We start from the raw sequence: 27,249 nt of genomic DNA on the forward strand, positions 1-27,249 counted from the left end.
CTGTCAGGAGGTTAGAAATCAAGGATGTCCTCTCTGAACCCCATAACCCCACAGGAGGGTCTCCATTACCCTCTTGCATCCTTATCCTTTTCCATTTCTAGACTCTGTGTAAATTATTCTAAATTGATACCAATCCACTTTTCCTTTGCATGTTCCCTCCATGTAGTAAGAGTGAACCTTACCATCAAGCTTTGTTATGCTTTCTCAAATTTATATTAACTCTGCTTCTGTAATAGCTTTGATGATGATTCTTTAAGTGACCTAAACTACTCAGTCATGACAGCAGTGAGATCGTATTATTCCTTATGTGTATAGACAAAAAAACCTTGAAAAAACAAGACACCAAAGAACAAGACAGGAAACAGAGGCTCAAGAAAATTTTCTGTTCAAGGACAGTGCAGCAGATCAGCAGAAGACTCTAAACTAGGATTTAGGAGACACATATTTAATATTCCTTGTCTAGAAAGTCACTCATTCCTGCAAAACAGATTTTTAAATTTAGACAGGAAACAAACAGATTTAGGAAAAACAAAACTAATGCTATGGAAATAAGGACCAATAGGATTCAGATATTAAGTCTTCCTGTTGATAAAGTACTTGGCTGATCAGGTTGCTCCTGCCTCCATTATGTGAGGATTTATTTAGTGATTCTTCACCTTTAATTTTAGAAGAGGTAGAGGATCTTTTGACCAGTGGTAGGTAGCCTTAACATCTCATGCTTTTTTGTTTGTTTTATGAGGACACAAGAAAATGTAGTCTGATAGATGCTTATTATGGGTATGAATTGCTATGGTATGGACTATTTAAAAAGTAATTTTCATTTGAAAAAGAAGTATCATATTTTTCCCTTTCATTGCATTCCTCTTTATATTTGTGTAATATTTTCAATTGGCTGTGGCTAAACATAACGATACACAATCTTTAGGTTCAAATTCAGACAATATCTCATTAATAACTAAAGAAAACGGAATTATTTTTCTTTTCTTTGAGAAAATCTGTAGATTTTTTCTGTCTCTGTCTCCTGAAGTCATAATGAATTTGTTCAGTATGTTTGGGTGTTAGTTATTTGGAAGAAAGGGGTATCCAAAGGGGTGTCCTTCCCTCAGGTCATTGTGCATGGATGTAGTCTGAAAGGTTTATACTCTGCATACAATAGAACACTGAAGTGCTTTCGTGGCTGAGGTAACCAGAGGACTCCTGTGGATCCCTGACCCCTTGCTGAAGATTAACCCCAATGTTTCTATGTGCTTTACATCTATATTCTATTCATTTCCTATTGCCCAGTTTTAAGTCAAGGAAATTACTTGTAGGATTGAAACAGTGATAAAGGAGGAATTTGTACAAAAGAAACATGCAGTTTGTGAAGAATTTAACTTTAGTTTCAAGGGAAATGCTATCAATCTTTTCTGGAGTTTTTTTTAAGATGGTTCTATACACAAATGCTACTATGTTTATTTCCTTGAAAATAAATAAAGGAGAAACAAAACTAATATGACACAAACAAACATTTAAGGGTCAAGTTAAAATAAATTTTAAAAATTAATGATGGCAAACTATCTACAGTATTTTAACACAGTCATTTATTTGCCATATATTTTTAAAACCAGTATGGGATAAATAATATTTAAGAATCACAAGGTCTGAATTTTTCAATTGCTTTACAAAGTAATGTTACTTAGGTTTTTTTGTTCTTCAAACAGCTAGAAAGAGCATCTTTGGTTCTGTCCTTTTGGAGAACAAATGCAATGTGGTTTGTGGTCATATTCTAGGATCATCCACTAGCAATAAAAAAATGTGTATTTTGACAAATATATTGTTTAAATATGACAGCTGTAAATGAAAAAATATAGATGTGTCAGAGTCTCTATAGAAAACTGACAGAGCAGCAGGTATCTTAAGCTTAAATGAATGCATACAAAGATAAAATTTTATGTCTGATATGAAATAGTACTCTAGAGAACAAATTTCAGAAAGGTGTAAGCCATCAGATCCAGGAAGAGGAAAAATTGAAGTAGTCTGTGTAGAATTCTCAAATTTGAGAGGTATTTTTTTCATCAAAATTGTCAGTATTCAGGCAATCAACCTCAGGATGTGTTTCTTGGTGGCAGGAATGAGATCAGTGTCCTGCCACACTGCAGTGGGGAGGTTTAAGGGGAAGAAATTTCATACAAATACTCCTCATGTATAGAAAACAGATCAAGGAGATGCTATGCAATTTCACATCAATGATGCTTCATGGTCCCACAAGCTATCTGAGCTGGCACAATCAATCCTACACATGGGCTGAAGGTTCAGCATCATCATAACTCATTCTGAGACAAGTGGGTCAGGCACTTGTCCAGGGGAAAACCCACCACTCTTTGACATACTTTGCTTTGGTTTCTAGAGCTATTCTGAAGGCAGATCCACTCACCAGCAGATTTAATCCTGAAACCACACCAGGGATAAAGCTGATGCTAAGAAAGTGACAGGATGAAGAGCAAATGGAAGAACCAATGTGTCTAACAGAAGCACAGTGTAACACCAGTTTAACCTGACTATGGACTGCACACTTCTTACCTTTGTGGATCAAATGCTTGTTTTAATCTCTTAATCTATCTTCCTTATTGCTACAAAATGCCTGCAAACCTATCTCACAAATGTCCCTCTCTCTAATGCAGTAGATAAGGAGGAAGGTGCCTGCTGTAGTGGTCATTTCTCAGTGGAATCTAAAGGGAAGGTTAAGAAAAAATGTTGAGTTTGTCCATTATGCTTTTATCCAGTGATTTTTTTTTTTCCTTAGCATTTTAGTCCTATATGTTCAAAATCTAAATATGGTGGTAATTCTTTCTTTCATAGTTATATGTGCTCAAGACCTTAGAGGGAGCAGGTCTTTATCCTAATCAGTTTATTTCAGTAAAATACAGTAGCATAGACTTAATATGCATTTTATATACAGTAGTCATCCTATTAAATAGTCAACAGTAAATGGATGGAAATTAAATTTTTGTCACCATTCTTATTTGTATAGTCCAAGTAGCCTTTTCTTTTGTTGCCAGGAATATCTTTTGATTTTTGTATGTTGTATGTGACAAGTTTTGTATATTTACTAGAGTGCTATTTTGTAACACCAGATGCAATTTTCTAATGCAAGGATTACTGAAAGGGACAAAAAAGTAATAGGTGTTTCTTTTCTGTTTTTCTACGTGTGTTTCACACTTGACAGCACTCCATGCATAGTTCATTCAGATTTTCCCCAGGGTAGCAAATCAATAAGCCTTTGCTGTTTGAGTCTTTTGCTCAACAACAGAGGAAAAGAAAAATATTTTAAAGAATATAAGCTCACAAGTATTGACAGGAAGGCTTAAAGGCAGATCGACCATCAAAAATTACAATGTTGTAGTGGACACACACTAGGTATGTGCAGAGTGTGGGACAGGGGCAATGATGGTACCTGCCCATTACCCTATCTTTCTCCTGTAGGCATATTTTGTGGATTAATATATTTTGGAAAGATGAATCCAAATCCTGTATTTGTTAATAAAACTGGCTGAATATTTACTGGTTTTCAATATGGAGTCCTACCTGTTCAGTTTCTCTCACACCTTCGTTTTGGCAATACCACTGTGTTTATTACATTACAGACTTTGCCAATGCAATTACAAGTAAATGTATACAATCATAAAGGAGAAACTTCCTTCATGTTCTTTGTTCTACAGTGGCTATCACATCTAGTATGACAAAGTTATGGTGTAGTTTTCAGTCTTTGATGCCACTACTTTAAATGTAAGTTGATTAGAGTAATAAACACAATAACTTCCTACTGTGCAAAAAAATGGTTTCACAACTAATCTATTTTACCTGTTCATTCTAAAGCGATCAATCACCTATAAACACGTTTTTCTGATGTTTTCTTAAAATCTCTGTGGAATATAGGTCCACTATCACTTCAGGAAATCTGTTCCAATGCTTCACTCTTACAGTCAGGAATTTTTCCTCTCAGGAAAGTGAATATTGCTTGTGGCTCTTCCTGCACCAGCACTGAGCTTCACTCTCAGTCTTTGCGTGTGGAGCAGAGGCAGTTTCGCACTGTTGCTGCAAAGTGCTCACGTCTCGCACTCTGGGAAGAGAGTAAAGAGGAGGGATGCAGTGATCTCTGGATGCTCATCGGGCCTGTTGCAACCTGTATCGAAACAAGCAATTTCACATGCTCTCACCTATCCTCACCTCTCATAAAACACTGTCTTCTGCAATAAAGTGAATGCGTGAGCGTCACTACTTTGATTTTCCTCTTCTAAGGAGAAAAACAGCGCTGTTTCCACGGAGGCTCCCCAGCCGCGGCGGCGGGGGGGCGTTTCTTTGGCCGGCCGGCGGGCTCGGCCGCTGCCTGCGGCGGGCTCGCCCTGCCCGCGCCCCCCGCCCCCGGCCGCTGATGCTGCGGCCGCCGCCCGCCGCGCCCGCCCGCTCCCCCTCTGCCGGCGCTGCCGCAGAGCCTCCACCGCAACGCGAAGCCCACACAGCCGCTCCGGTCCGCCCCTCCTCTGGTCTGTCACGCTCGGCGGCTCCTCCGAGAGGCTCCTCGCTCCCTCCCTCAGCCTCACGCCGCGAGCAGGAGGCAGCGGCAGCTGGAGTGGAGGGAGCACCGCGTCTCTCCGCCGCCTGCGCCCCGGTAAGTGATGCTCCGGGCTGCCTACACTGCTCGAGAGAGCAACTTTTCCTTTTTCTTTCTTTCTTGCTTTCTTTCTTTTTTCATTTTTTTTCCTCTTTTTATTTTTTCGTGCTTGACTTCAACTTCTTCATGGGACTTAGAGTGGTCTTGCTTGCCGGGGACGGGGTAGAGCTCTCTTCGGGGCAGGTCGGGCGCTAGACGGCAGCGCGGGGTTCCCCCTCATCTCCGCGGTGAGCAGGAGCAGCCTGTGCCGCTGCTGCTCACTCCAGCTCTATCCAGATCTCGGTCTTTGCACAGAGAGAGCAGGTTACACACATCCGAGGAGGTATGAGCGTCTGATCTTCGCTTTAGGATCTGGTTTGTTAAAGCTGAAACTTTTGCACGCTAGGGGAGCAAAAACCAGGGGTGTCGATGTTCCAGATGTTCGAGGAATACAAATTTGCAGATGTTGTAGCAGTAAGGATGGTGAGGAGAACCAAAGGTGCAGAAACGTTGTCAATTCCAGTTCCTCAGGGGACCGACACTTTCTAAGATCTGTTAAGGAGGGGAACAATCAGCATTTCAGACCTTGCAACAGAAAAGGAAAGGGGGGAGGCCCGGCAGAATAAAACAAGGAGAATAACCAATTTAAGTGTTTTTGAAAACACTATTGCTTTTGTCACTATAGATTTCCTTCAAGGATTGTCACTTGCATTGACTGTGTTGAGAAAATAGTTTGGCATTCCTTACCCGTAAGAGGGAGAGAGGGATTCCTTTCTCTGCAGCTTCGGGAAAGGAGTTCTCCGAAACATACTAACTCCTGTTTTGCAAGGGGCTTTGGGAATTTAGGTCCTGAGATGATTCTGACATGTGTGGGGAGGAGAGAACAGAGAAATCATAGTGATGAAAAGTATAGTCCAAGTCCTAGTGTTAGGAAGAACCATGGGATGGTGGGACTTTTCAAGGCAACACACATCTAATTTAAAAAGGATTGCAGGATAGAAGAGCCTGAGGAATTAAAAGAGGCATAGGAGTTAGTCTGGCAGACCTGAGTGGAGACAGGACACCCCAGGGGCTGGAGGGCTGGGTGATAAAAATAATTGAATGTGTAGGTTACTGATTAGGTTTAGGGGCCTAATCCTGCAAAACACCGTGGGTGCAGCGTGAGTAGGGGACGAGGGTGGGAGCTGAGTCATCCTGGCTGGGGTGGGCACGGCACATCTGTACAGAAGGGAGGGGGCTGAGGAGAGAAGGAAAAGATGAGGAAGAAGCATGAAAAGATAGGTGGTGAGGAGGGAGGCTGTCTTATCGAAAGATGCTGAGATCACCCAGGCTTCTCTGTGATTGATAGTATCCTGCTCTCCTTTCCATAAAGGGTTAGGACGCTGCTGAGTGTAGCTCTGATGGAGGGGGGGATAGATTGCAGAGGTTAGTACAACACAAGGGAAACCTACTCAGACAAACACACTTGGTACTGCTGGTCCTTGGGCTGCATTGCACTGCAGTGCAGAGAGCTAACAGGAACTTCTGCCTTAGGCGAGAGAGGGAGCTGCTGAATTCATCTGTAAAGGTGGCACAAACTATGCCAAAACATACTGCTTCTCAAGGGAATTGTAGATAGAACTGGAAGTAGCGCTGTAAGGAGATACTGGAAGGATTTTCCTGATGAATTCACCATAAGCAACAAAGGGTTTCAGGAAGAAAGCTCCCAAATACAAGCCAAGTGAAGGTCTCCGATTGGATTAATTGTAAATAGTATATTTGTATTGGAAGTTTTCCTCCAAGTTCTCTAAGTGAATGGGTCCTGTTTTAACTGTGTCGTATATTCTCCAAAATAGATGTTTTACAAATTTTTTTTCAGGAGTTGAGTTCCCCACGGGAATGGAAACAATTTCACCATCTTGCAAAATATTAGCTTTTCCCTGTAACTGTTCATCTATTCAGTATTTTCCTGAATACTGAAAGCAGCATGGTAAACCAAACCCCATTCCTTCCCTCTCACCTAGGCATTTTTCTACAATTTTCCTGAATGATAGATTACTATTATAGTGTTTTGTTGGGGTTTTCTGTTTGTTTGTTTGGGGCTTTTTGTTTGGGTTTTTATTTTGTTTTTTTAAATCAGTTTCCTTAATGTGGGAGCAAAAAGTATCACTTTTGTATTCCAAATAAATGAAGAATTTGATAAAATATTCATACTAAGTTCCAAGTGGACTTCTACTTGGACTAAAGCTTTGTGTAGGCCAAATACAGAGAAAAAGGCAGTCAATTAAAATTATTGATTCACATTGAGCCTCCAAACATCTTGAATTGATAATTGAGGAAAAAGAAAAAACAAGAATTTGTTTAATGTCTGTGCTTCTAAAGCTGTATTCTTATGGTATTTCAATAAAAATGATCCTGAATATCAATAGCGCTGACTAAATACAGAGTTTCTCTGATGGCAATTTGATGTTAAATTATGTGTCATTGCTTTTGGTAAAAATGGATTTAAATTTGACCAAAAGGAATCAAACCAAATATTTTCTGGTTATATATTTGAGAAATCTAATTTCTTTTCAAAAATAACAAAGCAAAGGTGTTAGTTTGTTTTTTTTTTTTCAGTTCAGAGCAATGTGCTAAAAAGATACTTGCAAAAAAGGAAAACAATACTAAAAAATGTTACGTTTACAAGACATGGTGTTACATCAGGTGACAATGTGAAATCTGTAATTGAATGGATATATACCTGGGAATGTAAACTCGTGCAAGTTACTTCACTAGTGGCAGATTTCAAATTGGCTTTTTGAAATTTGTGTTTCAAAGCGCAACTGACAAAAGTTTATTCACAGAGGTCCTGATTATTCTGTTAAATCAGTGTGAATTGAATTGTAGGTTTCAGTGTGAAGTAAAATGAATCCAGCTATATAATTATCTAGGGTTTTGGTTAGTTGTGTTTTCTCTTTTTATTTTCTTTTTTGTTGGTTTGTTTATTTGTTTGATTTGGGTTCTTTTTCTTGCATGAAAGTAGTATTAATAAAAATATTTCACATTCTCAATATTATAAAAGTTCTTTGAGCATCACAGGCAGATTGCTTGGGCTGTATATTGCTGTGAATCTTTGCAACCCATACGCACCACAGGATGCATATCAATGCATGTTTAAACAAAAGCTCATCAATTAGATTAAATGTGTTTGCAAACCTGTGATAGGGAACTCACAGCTGCTGCCACTGCTTTCATATGATGTAGTGCATACCATTTTCCTACTAAAACAGAATGGAGTCCTTTGTAAAATGACTCAGAGGACTAGATTTACAGCTTGTCTTCTTTTAAGTGTTTGTAAGTAACATAAAGAAAAAAAATATTGAAAGTCTGCTCAAAGTATTGATATTGCAAAGGAAAGGGTAGTTGGATTTTCCTTTTAACTTAGCAAACTGCTTCAGTTTCAAAGTATGTTATGTATTCTCTAGTATCTTTGTTACAAAACACGGTGGGCCTCTTTTTCCATAAAGCGGTGCTTGATAACCTAACACCTTTAATTCATCTTTGATTTTCTATATTGCTACATAGTTCATCTAGAGATATTCTAAACATAGAGAGTACATAGTCTTGTGTAAATACGTATGTTACAGGTCAGTGATCTATCAGTCAGGTTTGTTTTCAAATTGCCATTTTTATGTCAGCAAGAGATAAATAAGTGTGCATGAAATAAACTCAGATGTAAATTTTTTAGCATGATTATTATTGAAGTGTTTGTCCTCTTGTAAGAAAAAAAAAACAAATGGAGGAAAGCAACAGCGAGCACAATCCTTCCTCTGTGGTTCCAACTCTCAGTTGTTTTCTCAACCAGAGGGGCTAATAAAAGTTTAAATGTTGCATACACAACAAACAAAATTGCTTAAAGGTGTAATACAATGTAATTCACTGTAATAATACTAAGATATCACTAGCATCCTTTCATTTTTGAGACTGAATCCTTACCTCTGTTTGTATTTCTGCTGACTGCTGACAGTAAAGACTTGCTATGCATTAACAAAACATCAGAGACTTTCATGATTAGGTGGAGATTCCATCCAAATATTTATAATTGAACTAAAGATGCAATGTATTAAAAATACAAATGACACTTACCACATAATTTATCTGCTTCAGCACACAAGGCATATAGCTTTATATTGATCTGGGACTCATAAAAAACATGGTGCTGCTGCAGCTTCATGTTTCTTTGCCAGCCGCAAGATTTTTTTTTTAAGATAAAGCAGCATCCCTGTAGCTGGCTCTCTCTTTCACTGCAGGTTATTTCTGTGGTCATGGCTGCATGGGCCTAGTTATGTGCTTTGTTCTAGAGTGGAAGTCTGAGTCCCACAAACCCATTTTGATTTTTGACGGAAAATCCATGTTACAATGCATACAGCTTGTAGCAGCATTAAAGCATCCTGCAGGATTTTTCCCCATTAATGATCACATGAGGTTTTGTGTAGGGAGAAAAGCTTCATGAGATGCATTATGGAAAACAATTATTTAATCACTATTTTACCATTTAACCATGGTAACTGGAATGGAGAGAGGACTTTATTCACAGAGCCTCACAGGGCCTCCGCATCTTTAGCTGATACCATTTTCATTCTGTATGGAGCTGGAGAATAAAATTCACTTTCTGTAAGCATAGCAGTGCTTATCCCAAGATGTCTTTGCAAAATGTATTCTACCATCCCCACCTTCCTTAACCATAGAAGGTTTTCCTTTTATCTGGCAATCGCAGCTGTTGCTGCAGCCTTACAAAAGCGGTTCCCTGTAATATTCTTAAGGCTGTGAAATTAATGACTTCTTGGATCAGAAATGTCCATGAGCCAGCAGCGTGTACTGGTGGCAAGAGTGGTATCCTGAGAGGCATAAGGAAAAGCATTGTCAGGAGGTCATGGAAGGTGATGCTACCCCTCTACTCAGCCCTAGCAAGATCTCCCCAGGAGTGCTGTGTCTACTTCTGGAGTCCTCAGGAAAGGGAGACATGTGTTTCCTAGGGTGAGTTCAGTGGAGGGTGACAAAGTTGATGAGAAGACTGTAGCATCTCTCTTACAGAAGAAAGGCTGAGCAAGTTAGGCCTGTCCAGTCTTGAGAAGAGACAAGTGAGAGGGAACTCATTGATGCATGCAAGCATTTGAAGGGAGGTTGCCAAGAGGACAGACTAGGCTATTCCTAGTGGTGCCAAGGAATAGAACAAGAGGCAATGGGCAGACACTGATGCCCAGGAAGTTCCACCTGAACATAAGGAAGGACTTCATTGTGCGGGTGACCTTGCACTGGAACAGGCTGCTCAGAGAGGGTGTGGAGCCTCCCTCACTGGAGATAATCCAGAACCATCTGGATGCAATCCTGTGCCATGAGTTCTGGGATGGCCTAGTTTATGCAGGGAGGTTAGACAGGGTGACCCATTGTGGTCCCTCCCCATCTGACCCATTCCTGTGATTCTGTGATTTCATTCTATATTAGGCATACATATGCTTATATGTATACCTAATATATTAACTACATATATATAAATGGAGTTAAACATAGCTTTACCTCTCTATTTTTATTTTTTTTTTAAGCTAGACTGATTGGTGTGTTTCATGTTTTCCACTCAGGCTCATTTGATTTTAATATTAACCTGGAATACAGTAGGTGAAGGTACCAAAAGTTACCATTTGATGTCTTGTTCTCTTATTTTTGTTATCAGCATGTAGTTGTGCAGTTGCTGTTGGCTTTTTCTTTTGGGCAAAATTCTTGGTGTCTAGATACTGCTTCTTGTGAGCAGAACTCACAGACTCTCTTCATGATTGGCTGGTGGACAGTCTGCCACTGACACTGCATTCACTCATCCTTTTAACTCTTTCTCAGCCTACAAGCAGTGCCATACTTTCAAACAACTCAGCTGTTACTTCTTTCATTAAATAAATCAAATTCTGGACACAGAGAGAATATCAGACAAAAATGCCCTTAGTGATGTAAGACATAGCTAACAAATTTCTTACTGTGCCTGGAAATTTTTTAGGGGTTATCTGTTAAGCAGGGAAAAAAGGGACTACTAAGGTCTATGGGAGTCTCTGCTATGCAGATGTAGTCTGCTCTTTCCCTTGGTATGCTATCTCATCACTGGTTGCAGTATACTGCAGACGTAATGGAGATATTTAAAATAGCTAGATTCTGTGGAAGTTTAGAACACCAAGACGATGCTCTGGATGAACTACAGGCATACTTGAGATTATCCTACAGTGAGGATCATGATGCAGATAGATTGTCCTCATTAAAGGTAATTAATTTAAAACTTACGGGAAGGTGCCTGCACAACACTACTGCAGTGCAAAAGCATCATTGAATAATGTACATTTGAAGGTACTCCTTGAAATTATTTAATCCAATCTAATTTTAAAGGCAGGGACAATTTTATAGTTAGATTGGGTTGCTCAGGACCTTTCACAGCCAAAGTTTAAGTATCTCCAGGGATGAGGACCTCAAGGCTTCTCTGTGTAACCATTCCCATGCTTCACTGGCTCATTAAGAGGACTTTCTTCCTTACAACAACATATGGGTAAGAGGGACAAAATTGGACATAAATCTAACTATATCTTGACAAACAGAGGGGAATGCAAACTCATGTTAACGCATTTCAGAATGTGGTTGTCTTTAATTTGCACAGGGTACACAGTACTGTACAGCAGTGTAAGTCACCATGGGGTCTCTTTGCCCAAAGACTGATGTTGGTACAGAGGACCTGATTTTTCTTGGAGAAAACATCTCTCATCTCTTAGAAAGGTGTTACTGTGTGTGATTTTTCTAGTGTGGAATTCCGTGAAAAATATTTTGAGACGTGGCTACCTACAAACAGCATGAAGATAAGTGTCCCATTGAGCTATCAAGTATTTTGTAATGGCTCAAGTGTCAGTTGGCAAAGATATTCTACACAGGTGAGTTCTTCTCAGATGTGAGAGCAGGGACACTTATTGCATATTCACATATAAGGAGCAGTTTAGATTCCAGTAAATCTTACTGTCATTCAAATACAGTTAATGCAATTGCATTCAATGGGAACTTGGCTTAGAATCTGTCAATATTGGTTGGAGGAAAAGGGCTAAAAAGTAATTGATATTTTTTCCTCTCTGAATATCTTCCCTCTGATTTTAAATAGTCCTAGCTATGTTGATCAATAAATAAGCTGTTGGCTAGAAATTTTGTAACCTTCTAAGATTCCAAGTATTCAGTGGTACCTAAAACTTGTATTTAGATAGAAGCTATATGGTCAGTCTTGGCAGATACTGTCATGCTTATTAGCATAGAATAGTTTGTGTGGGTGTGTTTGTCAGTACCATAAACAGAAGAAATCACATCCATTTGGTAGGTGTATAACTACCTTATAAAACCTTATAAAGGCATAACTTCACTTTTAAAGAGAAAAAAATGTATTTTCTGTATGTATGTTTTAATCCTTTTGTAGACACTGCATTTGCCTGCTGAGGACATGGTCCCTATGGGCAACAGCAAGTTTATACTTACAACTTAATTCTTTGCTGCTTTAAATTTACAAACAGATTCTTAAGTTTAATGCATTTCATATAGTTTCCCAAGTTGGATAGGCCAAGACGGTTGCAGCAAAAATCCAGCCCACTTGTTGATAAAACCGAAAAGCCTTTTATGTTAGTCTTTGATAATTTCATTGGCCCATTCAGCTGGAATACTAATTCCTTTCCAGTGCTCTCCTTGCTGTCAAATGAACTGAAAGGGGAAAAAAAAACCCCAAATAAACAGCAATGTAGACATGGAGAAGTGAGGCTGATTTTCCTAAAAAACATAAAAACATCAAAGTGGTATAAGTGTTAGACTCTAATGGAAACAGCTAGCAGTGGTCTGCTTAAAAGTACTAAAAGTTATTCAACTTGTTTCTTCAAATTTAATTTTGTATTCATTTCACATCTGAATTTGGCAGAATCTAAGTCTTTATTAATTGTAAAGATCTTAAAATTTTTACTTGCTACATGATCTTGAGGATATGAGCTATCTTCTGTTCCATAAATGCACTCTTCAAACTCTAATATCTCAACAGATGTATTTAGGCCCATATTTACAAAAATTCTTGCTAGAAGACATATTCCAGTTGAATTCAGTAGATACCTGTATTAAAAATAATTAAGGGATCGGTCTTTGTACACCTGAACAACCAATCACAAACTCCCAAATGATAGAAGATAATACAATCAGTGTAGTTCTGTGTCTTTGTTCAGAAAAACTAGAAGGCAGGGAAGGGAAAAAAACCTCTAGCCAATTGGTCAAACACATTTTAAGAACCAGATGTTTAGAAAATCGGAGCTAATTAGATAAAAGTAGTTGTTATCAAAGACCATTATTTATTAGGTCCTACAATGAAGGGAGCAAAGCTTGCTCCTTAAGGATTTTAGCAGTGAAAATCCAAATTAGTAAAATACAAATATCCCATAAGGTATTTGCTGGAGCTGTGGCTTGGCTATCTACTGACCATGTTCAAGATGCAGCACTACTCAGTAGGAGTCTGGAAGCAGCCATAAGGCTTTAGTCCTAGACACCTTACCTCCTCAAGAGAGTTTTGTGTGGAGTGCTGCTCCACACAAAACTAACTTCCTTTGTAGAAACAAGAAGACTCCTGGAAATTCTCTTTCAGTTCGTATTCCTTAAATGATTTTAAAAAAGAGCTTTTTTCTGTTGTAAAGCAGCATTACATTTTTTCTGTTGTAAAACTGCATTAATGTTGATTATAAATCTGGAACAACTGACTATAAGCACTAAAAAGAAAATACTGAGTATTGGTCTGACACATCTTTTGGTTGAAGTGACTAAGGGACAATTCAAGAGTAACCCATTCAGGGTGATTTTTTCTAATACATATATTTTAAGTCATTGCTTGGCTTATCAGTTGCTTTAGAAAGTATTAGTGGACTTCAAATTTTGAAAATTAAGAAAATTTCTTTCAGATCCTCAGCTGGGATTGAAATTCCTTACCTGTGACTAATAGTAATTTCTCATACCTGGCTCACCCTTTTGCTTGCAAATATGACTGAATTGCCTCCTGTATGTTGTTTTTGCTCCACATAGCATGAAAAACTTTAAATGTTACTTAAAATTTTCCTTCTAATTTTAAATATTTCAGGTCAATTTTAATTATGATTTCATGGCAGAAAACTACCAGAAGTCACAAAATTGATTTAAGTTCTTTTATTTTTTGTCTTTAACAAATATTTATCATTCATGTGATCATGCAAAACAGTATAGAAGATTCCTTGCTGTAACAGCTGTACAAAATGATTAAGTAGAATGTTACAGTGCTGCCATTGTACTTAATCTTAGCAGATGGGGAAACTCTTTCTTTCTACGAAATAAGTAATTTCTCAGAAGAACAAAATTTCACTGGAGAAATTACCTGCTAATTTCTGTATTATAGTAACAAATGAACATGATGACTGTCAGCTCTGTAGTCCAAAGGAAGAAAATACATTTTTCAGTATTTGGGAAACTATTGCAAACCAACTTCTTTCTATTGACTGCTCTCTAATGTAGTTTTTTTCCTCATATAAATCACCAAAGATTAATTTTATTGTGTATACTTGGTGAACTGCGAGGAACTCAAGGGTATGGCCTGAAGCGTGGCAACATTCCACTTTGGTAGGGGATATTGTGGTAAAGACAGGAATAAAATTTTGCCTAACTCTTCTAGGCTTCCCAGATGCCAGCAAGTGAAGACACATAAAAATCCAGATAACAACCTTAATAAAAAAATATGTTATCTGAAAAATTATGTTGTTTATTCTATTATTTAAAGGCCCAAATTTTAGAACTATAGAATTATTTAATTCTCTATTTATGGAAATGTTGTGGCATATAATGTCAGTTCATAGCTGGCCATTATTTAGCTTTTTGGCTATTTTTCTTTTCCTAGGGATCTATAATTAGGAGTAGAAATAAAGAATTTGAGTAGAAGTTACTGGACTTTGTAGTAAAAAATATGTCATTCTAAGGTGGAAATAATATGTTGAATAATTCTCCTCACATAGCTTGGAAAACATGAAGACTGTAGTGTTTTGGTGACTTTTACTAGCCAAAGTTATTTTGGGCTAGTGATGAGATAGAAGGTTTACCTTCATCACCCAAGTTCACATATGACAGCTACAGTTAATTATTTCCTTCTCTTAGAAATACATGTAGATTTTTGCATCCTGTGCTGAAAAGATTTTCCTAATTATGAGGGCATAAGAGCTTTGGTAATTTTATTCAATATTTTTTCATATGATTAATCTTAAAAATAATGCAGTCATTTGCACTATTTAATTAAAAAAAAAAAAAATTCCTTGCTCTGTGGCCAATTCCTAACTCTGTGGCCAAGAAGCAGATTGTGTGAATTCAAAACACAGAAACATAATTTCTAAAAAACATCCAGTGAAGGTTGTTCCCCATATATGTACAAATATATATTAATATGCACATAGGTATGTAATGTATCTATAATCTTATTTATTGCTATGGGGTTGTTTATATGAATTATTTCCTCAAGGGCATAGGTTCTTGTAGAATAAGACCAATTCGTTGATAAACTGAAAACCTTGTGGCAAATAAGTATTGACAGAGAAAGTGTCTGCCAGGACAAGAGCAATAAATGGAGCTGAATTATCAATTTTTATTCAAATATTAAATTTTGATGATCCTTTTTGAAGTATAACATACTGTAGGTCGATTTTATTTGTGGTTATTTAGTAAAAAAAAAATATCTTTCCTGGTTGGGAAAAATAGTTTTATATTGTCCCTTTTACACATGAGAAAAATGGAAGCTTTTTTGTCCATCTGTATTTCAATATCTAGGAACAGGAGGAAGCTACAGGTTCCAATGCACTGACTTCCTTCACTCCTGTGACTGGGAAAATAAACTACTGTGAGCTTAAGTATCCTTTAATTGGCTGAACTTTACGGTAGCCATTTTGTTTAAATGAATTCTTTTGTTAAAATACTAAAAATAAATTTTATTTAATATTTTAAAATAGTGAAAGCAGTAATTTGGTAATGTCTTCTGTTTTTGATATTTTAGTAATGTGGATTTTTAATTAGGTAACTATTTTTAATCAATAAATTTTCCTAAGAAAATGTATAGCATAAATGAAATAGATTTGATTCAAAAGTAACAGTTACTGTATTTACTAAGGGCTCTGTAAACATGTAGAGGTTTTTTAAAAAATCTGAGAAAATGTTAAAAATATCATTAAGAAAATCTGTTTCCTACTGGTCTAAGAATGCTACAACAGCACAGAATGCAAGGCTCATGTGTCACTCCGGGTGTGAACTACTGAAAGCTGTAAAGAGGCCAAGAGAGCACATATAGTGGACAGAAAAGATGCACTGATACACATTCCTGTGAAATTTTGGGTTAAATTAAAAACTTCCTTTAAGGGGAAGTCCCTTGTTCTGGGGGTGCAAACACTGAATGTTGTATTAACTATACAATCTACAAAACTGTTTTCAGTGAAAGCTGATGCACACATATTCGAGGAATTAAGCACTTTAATATGATCTATATCCTGAGGCCATCACAATATAATACTCTTAAAAAGCTGATTGTAAACAATAGCTAATTGGCTGATAAAGTAAAAACTTTCTCTTCTAAAATTGCTTTTCTTATTAAATGTAAAAATTTATGACATCCAAGTATTTTCCTATTTTTCCCTAGAAAAAGAAAATTATTTTAAAATCATGTCTGCTATGGTATACTGGGCCTTAATTTGGACTTGTTGTGTTGTTTATTTTGCCTGTTTTGTACATATACCTCTACACATACAAGTATGTTGTTTCTTCTTATGTTCTCTTCAGATTTCCTGGCCCCAGAGTATGCAAGAAATCTTCTTTGAGTGTAACACTGATTTCTGTCATTAGTCAGCTGACACTGGTGGTATGCAGATAATTTTCTGCCTTTGAACCAAAAATATTATCTGATTTGAGTCATCCTGGGCCCCTACTGTGGGTGGATAAGGAGGGTCTTACTGTTTCTTTTGGATGAAATAAAAGTGATAATTATAGGCCAAGTCAGAAGAGGAGAAAAATTGAAATGCTTCTAAATGCCTATTAGTAATGCAGAACATTTAAATGATGTGTGCCCAAGCATGAGGGTGTATTAGAATCACTGGAGACTGCAAATAGTGTCCTTTAACATACTCTATGAGTGTATTTGAGGTGCTGATAACGGTATGATCCCCTTCTCAAGGGATGCTATTGATGTGGCATTGCTTCTCTGTGTGACTGATAGTAGCAGTATCTTAGTTAAACAAAAAGCACTTGTGAACATGTACCACTATGCAGGCTTCTGTTCTTGATTATCTGCTGGAGGGTCATGACTGGTTCTGTTTGAGGGCAATATCAGTAAAGAGTCAGAGTGGAAAATAGGGATAAGGATTAATCTGATGGAAGACATAAATTCAAGGGAAATTGCTTTAGAACACAGACAGGTCAGGATGGCACCTTCTTGACCTTTGTAGCGTCAGAGACTACTCTCTAGTGAAAGATTAAACAAAGCTGTTGAAAACGTTAAGTAATTCTTACCTCTTGGGGAATGTATGGCTTTTAAGGATTGAACCAGTGAGGGTAGGCTCCACCTTTTAGAACATGGAAATGACATGAGGCTGCTGTGTACATTCTTTCCTAATGGTTTGATTTATCATATTATACCGAACATCTGGGTTTAGAAGAAACAATAATCAAAAATATGACTGTGCATCTCCTCTGCCTAGTTTACATTGCTGTAAAAACCAACTATTCCTTTTAGTAGGAACACATAAAATAAGGTGGAGGTATTTTTTCATTATTAAGCAACTATCACTGATTTTGACTTTTCCCCCCCACTCCATGTTTTTATCCTAGTTCCTTTTAATGAAAACCTTTCCAATGTGAATCAAGAAATTAGTATGTTCGGTCTCAGCAGCTGGCAAAGGTAGTATGCTATGCCCCCTTCAGAACTGTGTGGTTAACAGTTTTTCTTGGTGTACTCCATACAAAGACTCAAGAGATTTAATACTTTTGACACCACCTGCTTCAGAAGATGTCTAATGACTCCCAGTCCCCTCCTTATGTTTGACGAAAGATAATGCTTTGATAATATATCTAATATGCTACTTGAATGGCAGCACAGGAAATCAAGCCCACGGCTCCTGAGTGCAGCAGTGCCACTGAGATTCTATTGCTTCAGTCTTTGTCCTTTCAAGGGTTTCTTTCAGTGACATTTTTCTTCCTGATTATTCAGTCGTAATATAAAAATGATGAAGTGCTAAAAATTTATAATCTTGGTCAATGTTAAAAGTTGTATAGAATTTTGAATTGTTTCTTATGTCTTTTCAGCACACACTCCTAGAAAACCACTGAAGATAATCGTTCTATAAAAGCCAATCACCCTGGCTTCAGCTTGCATGTTTTAATTTATTCCAATCCAGTCTAGAACATTCATCCTTAATGTTCCTTGCAAACACCCTTTTCAGACTTGAAGGGTGTGCTGTTGCTTGATGTGGCAGAGCAGAAATATGAAGTCACAGATAGGTAAGAGAGGCTTGATGCTAAAAAATGCAGTTCAGTGTGTGAAATGCAGTGTGTTCCCCTTGTCTTGCCAGAAAGGAGAACTGAGAATGTTTGTAGGCTACACTTGCTACTTATGTCAAAAGTGAGGTTTTTAACTAGCCATACTGATATAGTCAGAGATTGCTAAGGAAAAAAAATTTTTTTTTTTTTCCTATTCCAGTTGCTCTTCCAGATTATAGTTTTGGTCCCAAGAAGCTTTATAATTCTGGGTATACCATTCTGTATGGATAAAGCTGCTTTCAAATTTTGGGTGTCTAGAGTCTAGAGGTGCCTTTGGAATTTTCAGTAGAGGGATGGACCTGTGTATAGAGAATTTTATTCTGCTGTCAGTAGCTTCACTGTCTGCTTTTAGTGAAGTTTCATGGTCCTAAGGGCAGTCCGCAAATCAGGAATATGACCTCATTGTCTGTGAGGATGCTGAGTGTCCCAACAGACTTGGTTTCCCCTGAGAGTCTCATTGTGCAAGCACCTTCTGCCTCCTGGTTCAGGACCTTTAGCTGAGACCAGGCTTCAGCCCTCACGAGAGCTGCCAGGGAGCAGCAGCCATGAGACTGCTCCGGGAGAGAAGGCAGGGCAGGAGACGGGGGGACCACAGCGTGGGCAGAGCACTGCTGTCACTGATGGGAGGAATATTGGCCTGAGGCAGAGCATGGTGAGAACAACAGTTTTCATCAAGTGTCTGGCGCTCATCAGGCGAAGTAGGGCAGTTGTGTCCATGATCTGCCAGGGACATCCAGTCTGAGATTCAGGAACAGCAGGAGATAGGAGACAGATGAAGCTATATAGTTCAGACTTGGGGTGGCCAAGTCTGAGCTTAAGAGGGAACTTGAGCCCATGACAGAGCATCTGGTGTACTGGAAGGGGTACTGGGTGAGGCAGGGCTGGATTTAGTCTTAATGAGGGGCTAGGAGTCCTGTCAGCCAATTAAGATTCTACAAGACAAGAAGTACAATCAGTTTCAAAGCAGGGAACTTCAGGAATATGGTAAACTTCACTGCTGGGTGGCAAACATTTTAAGAACCAGACTAAGAATTAGGCTAAGACTAAGGTGGAATACTGAGGATCTCAGCGAATCAGAGAATTGTTCATGTCTATAAAGCACAAAGATTAACAGGTGCCATTCTGCTTTAAAATAAAATAGAGATTATTTTTATGACAGCATTTATTTCTGAGATGTTTCAGCTCACCACACCTTTTTGCTGTGGAAATTCAAACATAAGGAACAGAACATTTTTTTTTCAAATTGTCAAATAGGTTGTTTTCAAAATAAACTGCAGAAAGCTTACCAAAATTGCAGGGAAAAATTTACCAACTCTTCTATCTTCATTTTGCTGCCTTTATTTTGTGCTTTTAATGGCTGAGCACTGTGTTTATTCAGTTGTGCCATCCATCTCTACATATCCTACCCAAGGGAAGAAAGCCACACTGAGGTTGTGCTTAGATTGCATAATGTACTTTGAGGTACAGATAAATCCCATTTTGTTAGAAGTCTAAGTTACTGAATCTGAAATGCTTGAGTCTGCTACATTTTCAGTACAGACTTTTCATCTTTTCATTATATTAGTCTCTTTCCATGGCTCCTTCTCACCTATGTTATCAAGTCCACAAAATAAAGGCTTATGGAGTTCAGTGAACAAAGTAGTGGTGTAAAATACAAGCTGCTAAAGCATTATATTTGTGATTTTATAGGACCCGTACACCTGCGGGCACTTTGATTCATTTTCTTGAAGTTTTCTTACACCTGCTGAAATACTGCATGTGCTAAGGCACATATGCACTGTACAACCTGCAATAATAGTGTGATTCAAGACAAAAAACTGAAGATGTGTAGTCAACACAGGATGCAGTTTGAATCTACTAAAATATGAGTCTATGCTAAGCATTACCAAATCTATTTTTCCCACTGTGGAATAAAATGAGGTAAACAAATTGTACAACTGGAAGTCAGTGCAGCCTTAAGTAAAATGCAGTTGGGTTTTTAGCAGCAGCATTTGTATTTAAGGGACCATTGAGCAGTCATGATTTTCTTTCTTACCTAGTTAAGGCCTGGTAGACAATGAGTCAGCCTTCATTTTGAAAAAGTAATTTCCACCTCAAACTGTTGCATTTCCCTGCTGGGAGAGGTAAGATTTTATGAGTGTGCAGAATCACTTTTTTTTAGTGCAGCAGAACTAGCACTTTGTTTGAGTATCACGTTCCATAATCTTTAATAGCTCAGGTATATCTGAAGATGAGCAATACATTACCATGTTCACAGCCCTCCAGTACAAAAGCTGCATGAAGCATGGTGCAGAAAACAGTACTAGGAAAACTTTAAAGAAACAGGATGAATTAGAAAAGATTGGAGTATAAAAAGTACAGGGGTTTTTTTCAGCCAAATAATTTAGAATGTATCTAGTTCTTTAAGAATAGCAGAGAAAATCTAAGGTGAATGTAAAATAAATCACTTTGCAAAAAGAAGTCTAGGAGTCTTGGTTGTTCTTGTATGAAAATGAAAACAATGTAGGATTGCAGGCTACTTTCAAAGTACAATAATCTGTTCCTTAAAGTCCTTCTTTTATGTGAGATGCCAAGATATTTGAAGAGAGATCATAAACTTTTAATTACTTCAGACGGAAAAATAATATGTAAAGCTTTTAAATTCACTTTCTACTTAAACTCCTAGGAATTTTTTGCTATTTATATATCTTATTTAGATATATTATTTAGATATATTTTGAAAAGGTAGATATATTTTGCCTAGGTACCATGTATCTGCATATTATCTATCAGGCTGCTTTTCTTACAGCCTTCTATGGATGTTTTTTTCTGTCATTCTTGATTATAGCTGAGTTCCTATATTGATGAATTTCCATGACAGAATCTGAAAGTTACTTATTATGTGCAAGTATATTCCTTATCAACTTGGTTATGGTCTTATTATATGTAATGATCCATTCCTGACATATACAGCTTTTATTTCTGTAGTTACAGCTTTCTATTTTGTGTCTGTATTTTTCTGAGCAGTTTTCTCTCAGAAGTAGTAAATTTATGGAAAAACACAGTTCAAAGAGCAGTGTGTTGAAATTACCAAATACAAATTTTAAAACATATTTTCATGCCCATATACCTGCCCATGTCAAGTTTGGTAAGTGGTCTAATTTTTCTGTATTTAAATTGCCACTATTTCAAAGTAGGAAAGTGAAAATTATTAAATATTCTGTGTAGTTTATCTAAGGAGCTCTTCTTAAAATAAATTATTGCACTTTTGAACATTAATAATCTACAGCATTTGTTACATATTTCCTGCACATCCTAATGAATTTGCATCAAGAAAGATAAATGCTGTCTACGGTCTAATTTTACTTTTCAAAACAGAGTAAAAATAGGAAGAATGGCAGCATTTTTTCTTTTTTTTTTTGTATTTCAAAATCACAAGCATTTTGAACTAGAGCAAAGTTATAAAAATGTTGACATTTTTATAACATGTGACAGTGATATGACAAAAATCTGATATGTATTTCGAATCTGTTCAACTCTCTCATCTTTGCCCAGTGCTTTTCAAGAAAGATATTTGTATGAAAACAGAAGACTATGTTCTTTTCTAATATGGGCAGTGGTTACTTAACCAATTTTAGCTAACTGTTTAAAGCCCTAAATGGTCACCCACCTTCTAAACTCTGCTGAGGTGTCCTTTTGTCTCTCTCTAGCTTACCAGACTGAATTCTAAACCTTTTGTGTTATTCTGTGAAAGATATATTTGTATACTGACATATTCAGCACTTGATGTTTGATTCTGATTTATAAAAATAGAGCTCTTCATTTAATGTGAGAAAATAGACATTTTTTTTTTTTTTTAATGTGTCAGAATGGTAGAGTCATTTGGGTGAAGAAGTAATGTGGAGGTTATCTAGTCTCAGATCTGGATTTAAGTAGTTCAGTCTTGTCCAGTTAAGTTTTGAATACCTCCAATGCTGGGAAACCCAGTCCTCCTCTGTGTAGGATGTAAATGGCTGGAGACTTTACATGAAGAATTTCTTCCTTAGAACTGTCTGGAATTTCCCTTGCTACAACTTGAAATGGTTTCCTCTTTTCTTTTTGTTTTTGCTTCTGGAAGGAGCCCATCCTTGTTGTATTTTTAATCCTTCCTTAGATGATGGGGGATGGTGAATGGACTTCTCCTTAAGAATTCTCCTCTGAAGACTGGGCAAAAAAAGACTTACTCTCCTTCTGCATCATGCATCCCAGACCTGTCACCACTCCAGTGATCCTCTCCAGACTGTGGTGATGGTGAAGTGCATGAAGTTGGATGTGGTAGTCAGTGTGGCCATGCAGAGGGGAAATATTCCCTCAACAAGTGGAAAGCCTTCATCTTCAAATGACCCAGCTCTCATGGTGGAATGTGTTCTGCCTGTTAGTCCCCCGAATCTGTAGGGCCATGTGTGCAGATTTAAAGAAGTTATTTAAATTTAAACTATGTAAATATTAATTTAATTAAAAAAATATATTCCTATTTTAAACTTATATTTTGGTGTAGCCAGATTTATGAGATATGGCAATAATGTATCTGTTACAAATAACAAAATGGTAACAGATGTTAAAGATAAAGCAAAAATGATACATGCTTTGAGTGAATAGTGAAGTGACTGAAAAGGAGTATGGATGAGAAAACCAGGATATTCAAGCATCTTTTAACACTATGCTGAGAAACCACTACTCTCTTACCAGGGTATATTGAGCACAGCAGCTGATTCCCCATGCAGAGGCCAATATAGACCAGCATCAGATAAAGACAGAATTGGTGGAAGTGAGAAGAGTCTTTAGACTCTCATTCTGCAGGCACAGGAATGATGTGCCCCAGCAGAAATTCAGAAGAATGAAAAACTAAATGTTTTCAGAAAGTTTTTCCCAGTGGGATCTCAGTGTGTGACCCTGTATTTACTCCTAAAAAATAAAGAATACTTACCTCTTTTATTTCAGGAAGAAAGGAAAGATACATAATTTCAGCTTGTAATATAGCTTGCCCTACAAGATGCCCTTCAATTTTCCCAAGTTTCTGTAAGCTCCAGCGCTATTCTGTTGTATCTGTCAGTCTTGTATTTGTACAGTTGCTGTTTCAAAGTACCTGCACATCACAGCTTTGTGCAAAGCTATTTCAAAAATGGCTTCTTCAGTGGTTGAGGCTTGTCCTATTGCATTTGCATATTTTATTCTCTGGAGAATTTCCACAGTGCATTGTTTTCTTATTTTACTTCCAGGATACTTCTTGGCTATTATTCTTAGGACTTCAGTCTTGGTGCTTTTAAAATATGAGGGTTTTTTAATATATATCTATCCCCAGGTAGATATATATTAAATTCTTCCTTATGAGTGGATTTTTTTTCTGCTTTCTTTTGATCTCAAATGATTCATGACTACTGGTGGGCCTTTACTTTCAGAGAAGACTTGTCTGCTTTCTGTACAGCAGCAAATATGACAATGGCAGACACAAGACAGAAATTGCTAGTCAATATGCTTTTGGTAGAGGGTTGTAATTTTTTTTATTTTTGCTATTTTTTTATTTTCATTGCTAGTATTGAGCAATGAAAACTTTCTTGTCCAACTGCTTTGTGCTGTTCTTTCCTTACTGAAATGCAGGATGATGCTTTCCACTGTGATTCTGACAACTGAAAATTACAAAATGTATTGGAAGCACTGATGATGAAAGTGAATTTTCAGGAGAAGTAGGTATGAGAAGGGACATAGCCCTTGGCTTCAGAGGAAACAATTTTCTTTTGCAATTTTTTTTCTACTTTTAAGGCAATCTTAAAAGTGCAGAGATATGTATGGATATGTTTGGTTAAAAAGGTGTTTTTATCAATAATGAAATTTCAGTTTTCCTAAGATTTGGTAGTCATGCGTAATTTGGTAGTAATGTGGGTAGAGTATGAAATCTCATTAACTTTTACTGATGAGACATTACTTATGTCATTCAGGCTGGATGACATTTGATTCTTGTCAATTCTTGTTGAAAAAGATGCTGCATTCAGCTTGTGTTTATCACCAACCAGCACAGATCATGGAAATAATATGTGCTTTGAGTGAATAGCAAAGTGACTGCAAGGGAGCACTCCTTTGCTGAAGAAGTCCACAGGAAGCATAGTAGTCAAAGAACAAATTAAAACCACAGTGCTGGAAAACCACAACGATCCCACTTTGTCTTTAATGAGAATGAATTTTTTTAGTGTTTGCCAGGTAAAAGCATGTAGAAACTCGAAGTAGCCAAACAGGATCAGATCGATTGCAAAATTGACAAAAGCAATCAAAACTCTGGTATTTATGTACAGTAAGGCAAAACAACTAGCAAGCATTAGATTACAAAAAAACCCCAAAACTAAATCCAAAACCCAAAAAACAATGGACTGATAAAATTTTCTTTATATATGCTAATCTCTGTTAAGAGTTTACGGTTTGAAAGACAGCAAGGCATCTCAAAACATGTGCTGTCCTTTGTTCTGTCACCTTTTCTTAGGAAAGCAAGATTTTGATTAAATAAAATATGAAGGAAAGGTTGACTCCACTGTGGGCTCTTCACAGTTTTCTTGCTATAATTTAATTAGCAGACATGGGTATTTCAGTTTTGGAACACAGTCTAGACTGTTAGGGGCGCGTTGAACTGAGTCTAATTCTAAGGAGTTAAATGTTGTTATTACAACCAAAGAGTAGGTAATATCTACATTATCTTCAATAATTCTCTTGCTGCCAGTATTGATCCTTTTTTGTAGGTAAAAAGAAAGCATGCAAAAGGCCTAATAAGAGAGAGTGGAGCACAGATGAACCTTCACTCCTAACTGTGACCTTAGGTGGAACTATGGATCAAAGGGGTTTAGAAGACTGGTAAGAGAGAGCTGAATTAGACATGACTGTGTCAGCATTAGGATGGTGGGGCTCATAAAACTTACCAGCATTGTATCACCCTTCAGCATATTCTTTGAAAGATATTTAGAGCATAGAAGTAAAGCATGGAGGACTAATTTATTGGAAGTATAAAGTAAAGAATGTCCCACCTCCTAACTTTGTACCTATAATTTTCCATTCTGCTTTTCTTGGAGAATTTTTTTTACAATATTATTGCATTTTAATCACAGATTATTTAGTTCAGATTTCCTGACTTTCACTGTTCAGAGTTTATACCTTTTGTCTTAGGTTTATGATTTCATTGTCTTACGTGGTCTGATTTCATCATACTGTTAGATTTCCATTTTCTACTGCTTAAAGGAGAGCTTTTGCAGATCCTGGTTTCATTGGTTATATATCCAGCTGTAAATGGGAAGGAATTAGGCCAGTGATCTAAAGAACCGTAAGGAAAGAATTATTAGACTTGTTTTGGGAGTTACGTTAAGTCTCTAAGGGACAGTTAAAGGTATTATTTTTTATTAAAAGCAGATGTCCATATACATTTTACTTTCAGGCAAGAATGTTAATTTTTTTTTTTATAAAGGTTATGAAATTTCAAGCAAAAACAAGCTAAAAGAAATTCCACTTGTCTTGTTCTAATTAGGTAAATTAGTTAAATAGTTTAAGAGGAACTAGGCAGGTAGAGCATATGCTGCAGAAACAGTTATCTCTGCTGGTTTAATGAGGAAAGAAAGTAATAAAATGGGGAAAAAGAGATTGCAATGTACCATGAACACCCTGTTTATACTGAGCTCAGGACTGTTCATGTGTATTAGATAAATTAATTCCTATGCTCATCCTACATATGTGTACTGTGCTGCAGAGAGGATGCAGTGGCAAATGCTGGTACAGGACCAGTGGTGAAAACACCATGCAAGCAGGGAGAGTGTTGGGGACAGCCACTGGTGGTGGCACTGCAGCCTTGCAGTATTATACACAGTTCTGTCTACTACAGCTTGAGCTAGAAGAGTGCAGCCTGGGAATGTGACTCTCAACATGAGAGAAAGAAAATTTTCTTAAAATATTTTGCTTAGAAACTTAGCTTTTAATCTGCTAACATTGCCCAAAATGAATCTACTTCACACCAGCTTTGATGCCAGCTCTTATTTATTTTAAATAACTTAATACCTCTATAAATAAATACACTTTATTGAAGAATCTATTCTTTAGTAGGTCATACTGAAGTAGATACTACCCTGGAAAAATAAACAGAAGGCTTTGAACATGAAGAGATGAGGAGGAAGTTTGCAGGTGTCTTGGTGAATTTGAGCGTGGGTTGTTTTATTTCCTTAACTACTGAGTACACTTGCAAGACAATAGCATCTTCTGTTTGTGAATTAACATAGTTCAGGTGCTTTATTTAACCTGGGATATAAAATAATTTGAAAAGGTAGTAAAATTTGAAGTAGTTATGATCTATAATAGGCATATTTGAGTGTGACTTCCAGATCTGAAGACTTTATTATCTTATAATACACATAGTTAATACTACTTTTTGGAGTACTCAGTGAGTCTTCTAACAGCTTGTGTTAGGAAAAGACCTAAGTCTTTTTGGGAGTGAGTTTTCTGATTTGTGATAGGTTTATATCTTTATGGGATCTCACTGATTCAGTTTGTAATGTCCAACCTTTATTTCAGATGTAGCACAATCTATACAGAATGCTATATCTGTGAATGTAACATAATGGAAACAAATAAATATTAGAGCAAAAGAACAATTTGATTTTTATTTTTTCTATGCATCTTTGAGTGTTTTCACAAAATGTTTTTTTGTGTTTCCTGAAGAAGTATTTCTGTTTCTGGTAGAAACATTAGTTTCCTGGGATTTTGTTTTGTTTTTGTTTTTGTTTTGTTTTGTTTTAGTTGAAAGAATTGAATAGAAATATGGTGTTTGCTTTAGCGAAAGTCAGTGAACACTTTGGCTGAACTGGTTGGTGCAAAGAAGCGTGTATAGCTAGACTATCATCTCTGCTTTTGCTCCTTTATGCTACTCAGGTAGTCATTAATCCCTACTCTTTCAGACTTTCCAGTTACTTACTTGTAGTAATCAGTCCAACATAATTGAAAGGGTGGGAAGCTATCATGCATGGCTGTAAATTATTCCTCTTTGTACTTATCAC

At 37.1% G+C, this 27,249-nt stretch overlaps 1 protein-coding gene and 1 long non-coding RNA gene across 2 annotated transcripts in view; one reads left to right on the forward strand and one right to left on the reverse strand.

The window, feature by feature from the left end:
• Nucleotides 1-4,443: 4,443 nt before the first annotated feature.
• The window catches only part of SV2C (synaptic vesicle glycoprotein 2C), a 109,597-nt gene continuing 86,791 nt past the window's right edge, over nucleotides 4,444-27,249 (forward strand). Inside the window, exon 1 of the mRNA XM_085565983.1 lies at nucleotides 4,444-4,648. The gene's annotated coding sequence lies outside the window, so the exon portion shown is untranslated. The remainder of the gene's footprint in view (nucleotides 4,649-27,249) is intronic.
• LOC146763886 (uncharacterized) lies at nucleotides 4,744-8,174 on the reverse strand. The gene is made up of 2 exons (XR_014951031.1): nucleotides 5,378-8,174; nucleotides 4,744-5,182 (listed from the first exon to the last, which is right to left on the reverse strand). It is a non-coding gene; the product is annotated as an uncharacterized LOC146763886 (long non-coding RNA).

Source organism: Lonchura striata, chromosome Z, assembly GCF_050655825.1.
Source record: "Lonchura striata isolate lonStrDom1 chromosome Z, ASM5065582v1, whole genome shotgun sequence".
Lineage (NCBI taxonomy): Eukaryota > Metazoa > Chordata > Aves > Passeriformes > Estrildidae > Lonchura > Lonchura striata.